Raw genomic sequence first — 8,528 nt, 5'->3', positions numbered from 1 at the left:
GAGGGGAGAGCTGTGCTCTTCCTCTCTTACCTGTCACAGGAGTTCCAGCACAGTGCCGTGCTAGAACTCCTGTATTGGAGGTGACAGGGTCAATGAAGAGAACCTGTCACCTCCAATTGCTATCACACAGGGTATTATTTTCTCCTGTATGATAGCAATAAAGTTAGGTGAAAAAAAAATGAAATTGCTAAAAAAAATGAAATCATTAAATAAAAAGGTAATTAAAAAGTAAAAAAATAATAATAAACAAATTATTACTGGTATTGATGGCTTGGTGCCAGATACCAGAGCATACCTTCAGAGGTCTAGTGGAGTCCATGCCTCGACGGGTCAGGGCTTCTTTAGCAGTAAAAGGGTGACCTACTCAGTATTAGGTGGCTGATCGGTGTATATTTATATATTTTTTTTACTGAAAACATAGTTTGATAAGAAGTAGCGCAAATATGATGTGACATAAAAAAATTGTAACTGTGAGTGTTTTATTCTACAGGTTCTCTGCTTTCAACAAATATATAATGGGGTTTATTATTATATAAGATTTATATAGCGCCAACAGTTTGTGCAGCGCTTTACAATATAAGGGAGACATTACAATTACAGCGCTTTACAATTGTGGAAGACAACATGCACGATTCAAGACAAGGTGGTAAGGAGGGCCCTGCCCGTGAGGGGTTTAAGTAATTTTCAGCCATACGCTGTGTATTTTAACATGTGCAAAAAAAATGGCCCTGGCAGTGAAATTGTGCAATGTCAGCACTCAGCACTTATTCTATCTTATTCCTGTAGCTGGTTAAAAAGGGTATAGTTTTGCTAATAAACAGGGGCTCAAACCTCCAGTCTGGGAAATGGTAACATCTCTTTCTCTTTCAGTAATTGCTTCAGGCCACCACTAGGGGGAGATGAAGAACAGAGGACAAGCTTTGTATTGGGAGAAATAATCACTTTCTTGTCTCTTTACCTCCCTCTAGTGGTGACTGGGAGCAGCTGCTACAGGAATAGAGGCTGTACACTACTTCCAAGATGCCGGCCTCTGCGTCTAAATCGGAAAATTGATGTTCATACTTACCGCAATTTTCCTTTTCTGACAAGCTCCGTGGCAGCACACATAAGGGTTAATCCCGTTCTCTCCCTACCTACCAGGACCTAACTATTATATTTTGAACCTCCCCCAATGCTGATGTTACTTTAGCACGCTCACTGCCACCGGGTGGGTTTCCTGCGCTGCCATGGAGCTTGTCAGGAAAGGAAAATTGCGGTAACTATGAAAATCAATTTTCCGTTTTCCCTGACAGCTCCATGTCAGCACACATAAGGTAAATAACTTGCCACAACAGGGGGGGATGCTTAACAATTTAATGCCATGAAGAAACAGAAGTGACAACAGTCTGTCCAAAATCAACAGTAGTCACGGCTGCAGGCTCTACACAATAGTGTGCCATGAATGTATGTATGGAGGACCACGTAGCTGTCTTGCAGATAGTTTCAGGAGCAACTTGACCAGTTGCTGCCTAGGATGCAGAGATGCCCCGAGTGGAGTGCACCTTCACACTCTGTGGTGTTGCCAACTCTTTATCCTTGTAGGCCCATGCTATCGTTTTCACCAACCAGGCCGCAATGAGTATGCTGGATGCCGCGCACCCTTTGTTCTACGCAGATGGGATAACAGATGATCTGGTTCTCTGATTGTAGCAGAGGCTTCACTGTAAAGGTCCCCACACACCTTATGATAATCGTACGATAATCGCGGGAAATCCCGCGATCATACGATTATCGTAAGGTGTGTGGAAGCCGTGCGACCTCTACTACTGTAAGGTCGCACGACTTTAAACTTACGGACATGTTTCAAAACCCGCCGAGCATCGTACGATGTTCGGCGGGTTTGTGGCATGTTTGTACAATAACAGCCGTACGGGCCGTTGTGCACAAGCGCACACTGCCCGTTCGGCATTGCGGTCATCAGAAGCCCGCCCCTCAGGGGGCGTGGCTTGCGATCATCACAAGTACGATCTGCCTATGCAAGATAAGCAGATCGTACATTTTTTTAAGTACCTTACAACCATCGCAAGACAAAAGTCTTGCGATGGTTGTAAGGTGTGTGCCCAGCCTAAGACTTCAGAGTGTTCCCAACATCCAGTTGGCTCACACGTTGATCTTGGCCAGAGAAGACAGTTGGAAGAACTATTTGTTGTTGCATATGGAATCTGGAAGGCACTTTGGGAATTTTCAGCATCGGATTCCAGAGGAATTGATCTTTCTCAAAGATATCCAAGGCCAAAAAGTCTAGCATTAGGGGTAGATCCCACTTTGGGAAGAGAGGGCTCTTCGGAGGCTTGACGCTAATCACAGCCTTGAAAAACTGAATGATGAGATCCTCTGTGGCCCACTGGTGACCTGTAATGGCTGATATAGCAGAGACTTTTGGCCTTTTAGCTTACTTAGGCTTATGTCAGGGACCAGAGCACCTCCAGGTGGCACTGTGGAGCTGGGACCAGATCCTGCAGTTCCAGTGCTCACCTGCAGGTGTCTCCAGGCAGCAAGTAGCTGTCAGGTACCAGACCACCTCTGGGTGGCGCTGTAGCGCTGGAACCTGCAGTTCCGGTGCTCATCTGCGGGTGTCTCCCAGCAATTAGTCACCACCTGGTGCTGGTCTGGGACGGTATTTAGTATTCAGGGTTTGTTCACTCCAGATGCAGTGCGTTCAGTCCAGATTCTGGCCAGAACGCACTGCACCGCATTGCGGCCGGCTCACTTTTTTGTGGAGCAGGAGTGGGTGTGGCGGGCCATTGAAGTGAATGGCACCGTAGCCACGCCCTCCGGCCGCAATGCGATCCGCCGCACGGGATCGCAAGGCACATTATGCCTGCGGTCTGGTCTGATGCGATAAAAATGCTGCAAGCCCCCTCCTGCCCCACAAAAAAGTTAGCAGGCCGCAATGCAATGCAGTGCATTCTGGCCAGAATCGGGACTGAACGCACTGCATCTGGAGTGAACGAACCCTGAATACTAAATACCGTCCCTGACCAGCACCAGGTGGGACAAGGGCCTCGTCCCCACAACCCTGACCCGGTGGTTGTGGGGGTCTGCGGGCAAGGGGGCTTATTTGCATCGGGGTACCTCTTTAATTAAGGGGGCACCCAGATGCCGCCCCCCTCCCTTGTTCCCCCAAAAAATGGATCCACCGACGTAATCCAGGGTCAATCACGGCATCTGGCATTGTCCTTGCCTACTCCCACCGCATAATGGCATTTTGACAGATGCCGGCAAAGCATACACAATTGTGTCTTGTACCGACATCGGATAGGCGAGCCATGATTGGGCAGAGTCATCACGACTTTACCCAATCATGGCTCTAATTCAATACTGAGCCCTGATTGGGCAAAGTCTTGCACCTGACCTGTGGTCAGGTGCAAGACTTTAACCAATCAGAGCTTCGGAGGGCATTTTGCCTTATGGAATGTCTGCGGTCGAACAAACCGCGAACATCCCATAAAGTTCGGCGAACGCTCGAACGGCCAATGTTCGATTCAAACTCATGTTCTAATCGAACACTCGGCCCATCCCTAATGTTGAGGTTAATAAATGGTAACACAATGCAGCCCACATCTACAGTGCATGTTCTTACGGTGTGAACCAGGGCCATCCCTATAATGAGGCATCGTTCACTATGTCGCCCAGAAGAAGGGACCCTGCGTGGCCCCGAAACGTTGGCTGTTTGATGCATGTGACGATTGAATAAAAAGTGCTTTACTTCTTGCACATATCATCGAGTGCTGGTGACTTCTATTATGGACTCTAGCTGACACGGCCCCATCCGTGTTGTCACTTCAAGCACCAACCTTTCATCCAAGGTCTGTATGCTATATGGAATGCAGGTGATTTCGTATTATAGCTTGAGGCAGTTTCCTCATTATAGGGATGGTTTTCGGGTGGTGGAGTGTCAGGGGGGGCAGCCACAGCGTCCCAGGTTACTATAAGGTCTTAGCGTCCCCCCAAGCTCCTAGCAATCAGTGACATCAGTGAGCTGGGTGTGATGCCAGACAGAGCCACTGCACTAACAACGCGGTCCTGCATCTCAAACGACAAATCAGGAAGAGCAATGCTGCCCCAACACCCGCCCCCACGGAACAACAGCCTCAGGTGGGGTGGGGTGGGATGGTTTTATGGCCGCGAGGGAGCTCCATTCATACATGCATTGCTTACAGCTCCCTCATGTGTCCTGTAGAGGTGCCTGGACTGGAGTGACGTCGTCATCCTCTACAAGGCACACGAGGGAGCTGTACAAGCAACGCATGTATGGATGGAGCTCCAGCACAGCACACTGGACCCCAAGTTGAGGATCCATTCCAGTTCTCACAAGATAGGGAGACTGGGTGGATCTTTAAAAAAAACGTTTTTTGGAGTGTGTGTGAGAATGTCTGTGAGTGTGTGATTGTGTCTGTGGTTGTGTGTGTCTGTCTGTCAGTGTTTTTTGAGGGCCTGTGCACACTAGTACAGTGTGTTTAATTGCATGGTACATTGACGTGTGATTAACGCACTGTACCACGCAAAAATCGCACCTACCTTGCATTCTGGTGTGGGAGGTGTGTTGCATTGCCATTCATTTGAATAGCACCCCAAACGCACCTCACTCCCACAGTTTGATCGCCCGCACCGGAAAACGCAGTACTGTATTGTGGTGCGACGTGGGTCATGACTTAAAGGGGTTCTAAAGCCTCCCGTTTTTTGCCTCTATCTACAGGACGTGCCTGTAAGCAGAGAGGAGTCAGCGCTGGATCGGAGAGCCGCCGCACTGCTGGAGGGACAGATGAAAAGAAGAGAAAGATTGGATTAGGAGACATCATTTAAGGTAATTGCTGACATTAACATGGGGGGGAGGGAAATTTTTGTTTTCTCCTCTAATGTCACTTTAAGACCCCATTCACACTGAGCGTCATGGAAATCGCGCGACTTTGAGCGACGTGTCGCGCGACTTCTTCCTATTGGGCTGTATGCAATCAGGAGCAATATCGCTCAAAATCGCTCTAAAAAAGGGTCATGTAGGAGCGACAAGCTACCAGCGACGAGCTACAAGCGATATTGAGCGACGAGATGTGAACAGCTACATTGAAATGTATTGGTGAAGCTACATAGAGCGATATAGTGCGGAAATATGAGCGATATCGCTGCAAAAATCGCTCCATAAATCGCTCAATGTGAACGGGGCCTAAGGTTAAGGTTACACAGGTTGAGAACCACTGATCTAGAGCCCCTAGATGGCGCTGACCAGTATAGGAATCAGATGTACTCATCAGCGCCATCTAGGGGCCCTAGTGACATGCCAACAGCATTGAACTTTTATAAATGAAGCCCCAATCTTTTCATTTTAGATTTAATGATCTTGTTTGGTGCACTTTTTTCAGTTTCCCTTTATTATTATTATACCCTTTTATAAAAAAAAAACGTTTAAAACAGAAAAAGAGCCGACAATACAGAACAACATCCTCAGGCCTGATTTCTATATATAGAGCGACACTTGTTCCCAGGAAGTCAAATACAGCCACATCCTTTTCTTGAAAGTAGATTCATAGCTGCAAAACACAAAATAACAGCAGACGTGTCTTCCACCGTTCATCTAGGAGAGGCCAGGCTGCCATCACTAAGCACCTTCTAACACATGCCGCTTTCCTGGCTGTCACCGGCTTCAATACCTTGTCAGTTTGCAGACTTTGTTCAAAGGCAATGATACAACAAAGTCACTGAATATACATGGAAGCCAGGCACTGAGTATTTTCAGAGGCAGAGGTCAGCAATAGTGACTTACATGTTCCCTCAGAACAGTTCTGTGCAGTGGTGGCCAGAGGGTATAAAGGGTCATAAACTAAACATTAATCGGTATTCTATACTGAATTTCCATAAGTTCTATCCCACTCCTAATATCCATATAGAAGTTTGAAGATGCCCATCGGATGTACTTCCTCAGTACACTGACACAATTTCACTCAGCCCTGTGAATATGCACTTCCTTGTGTCCCCACTCTCACAGAGGCTGCCTTCTGAGCTACAACTTAACGTCGGAACAATGTAACATTATCATTACTTGCTGGAAGCAATGCATGATGGGATATGTAATCTTGAGAAATGGAGATTGCATTACATCATGCTGCAGGCTCTCAGGCTAAAAGGAGACATGGGGCTTTCTGCGGCTGTAAGCATGTATCCACATGTACCCATACACCCAGCAGTTGGGGACAGATACCCAACCCCGGATGCACATAGATTGCATCCAGGGCTAATTGATGATATATGCTTATAGCCACGGACAGCCCCGACTCCTTTCTGCCTGTCATTGAGTTGTGCAGGCTTAGCGTCTGCCAAAGATTGGAACACCTAGGATCCTGGGCGGAAGTGTCTGCAGTATACTGGCCACACCATGGCCGGTTTAGGACTTGTAAATGAGGCCATAGAGATAACGGCTATTACAGCCCCTTTACAAATCCATACTTACACATGAATGCTCCCTATAGCCTACTTAAAAATTATCTGTGCCATGGCATGATCCATTATCAAAGGAATAAAACAAAAACATAAAAAGAGAAAAGGGACAGAAATGTAATATGTGGTAATAAAAACTAAACCAACTGAAGCATTTACCTGCTAGAACCCGTCTTAAAGTGCCATACACCCTCCCAGTGAACTTCTCTTAGGCTGGGCACACACCTTACAACCATCGCAAGACTTCTGTCTTGCGATGGTTGTAAGGTACTTAAAAAAACGTACGATCTGCCTATGTTGCATAGGCAGATCGTACTTGCGATGATCGCAAGCCACGCCCCCTGAGGGGCGGGCTTCCGATGACCTCAATGCCGAACTGGCAGTGTGCGCTTGCGCACACCGGCCCGTGCGGCTGTTATCGTACGGACATGCCACAAACCCGCCGAACATCGTACGATGCTCGGCGGGTTTTCGAACATGTCCGTAACTTTAAAGTCGTGCGACCTTACAGTAGTAGAGGTCGCACGGCTTCCACACACCTTATGATCATCGTACGATCGCGGGATTTCCCGCGATTATCGTACGATAATCGTAAGGTGTGTGGGGACCCTTATTTGCTCCCTTTCGGTCTGATAAATGTATCATTGGAAGCATTTTGTTATAAATGTTCAATAAGTATAAAAAAATCCCAGCTGGTTTCATCAGGAACCTTGTGAGCTCATGACTTCCTGTGCTCTTTCTGGGAGGAAGTATGGAGATGAGGAGAGGTCTGTGTTCTTCTATTCAGCAATGAAGTAAGTGGGGCTGATGACATGTGCTTAGAAATTTTGAGCTGAAGATATACTGGGCTCAATAACTATCTTATTTGGTGCACATGTGATGCGTACTCAGAGTGCACAAAATCCTCAACATATTGTGGATCGATGTTGGTAGGGATGACTGTTACCGATACTAATATCGGTATTGGTGCCGATACCGAGTATTTGGGCGAGTACTCGTACTCGCCCAAATACTCTGATACCTTCCCCGATACCGGAATTTCCGGTCAATCAGGAAGCTGGGCGGCGGGTAATGACTTAACACCCGGCTTCCTGATTGTCCAGGAAGCCAGCTCCATGCTTCCGGCCAATCAGCATTGGGCCGGCCAAACAGCGTGGAGCCGGATTCCCGGGCAATCAAGATGCTAGGCGGCAGGTAATGGCCCGCCGCTCGGATTCCTGATTGCCCAGGAAGCCGGCTCCATGCTAGTGGAAGTACAAGTATCGTTACTCGGTATCGGCGAGTACCGAAATATAAATATCGGTACTTGTACTTGATACCGAAAAACCAGTGTCGGTGCATCCCTAGATGTTGAAGATGATTTGTGCCAAACCTGGGAAAAACGCAAATTGTAATTTGTTGCAGCTTTTGCGCCCTATAAACTAACATCTACGAATTTTAACCGCATATCTACTTCTGGTCTGAGCAGGCGCAGATCTGTACATTGGGCTGACTCCCTTCGATACATAATAGAGGGAGAGTGAGCCAGGAGAAGCTATCCTCTCCCTGCCTCTGCATAGCTGGCATGTTCCCTGTGATGAGGGTCCGGACAGGCACCCCCCCAGAGTGAGCGGGCAGCTCTGCGCCAGCGCTTCTCTCTCCCCTCAGCGATCACTTCCTAATTACAGGAGAGAGAGTAGAAGCAGTGATACAGTGAGCTTCTATAACTTACTGTATAGCTCCCTGCACAGTGACAGCGCGCCAGGTGTGCACCATCACTGTGCAATATGCTTCTAAAAAAGGGAGTACTGATAAATATGGCGACTGTGCACAGACAAGTATACATTGCTCAGTGCCCTGCACTGAGCCATGTGTGGTTTATCAGGCTCACCGCATTGCAAGGAGGAAGCTAGGCGCACACTAGAATTCTGGCACATCAGCAGCTATTTTCCTGTACTTGCAGAATGTTTGAAGTGATGAATAATGGGGAGATCTGCATATGATCCAGAGATGTACTAAATATACCGTATATATATTTTTTATTTCGCCTGATGTGTATATATATATATATATATGAA

The sequence above is a fragment of the Nanorana parkeri genome, unplaced genomic scaffold, assembly GCF_000935625.1.
Source record: "Nanorana parkeri isolate BGI_ZX_2015 unplaced genomic scaffold, ASM93562v1 scaffold786, whole genome shotgun sequence".
Classification (NCBI taxonomy): domain Eukaryota; kingdom Metazoa; phylum Chordata; class Amphibia; order Anura; family Dicroglossidae; genus Nanorana; species Nanorana parkeri.
This window is presented reverse-complemented; position numbering follows the sequence as displayed.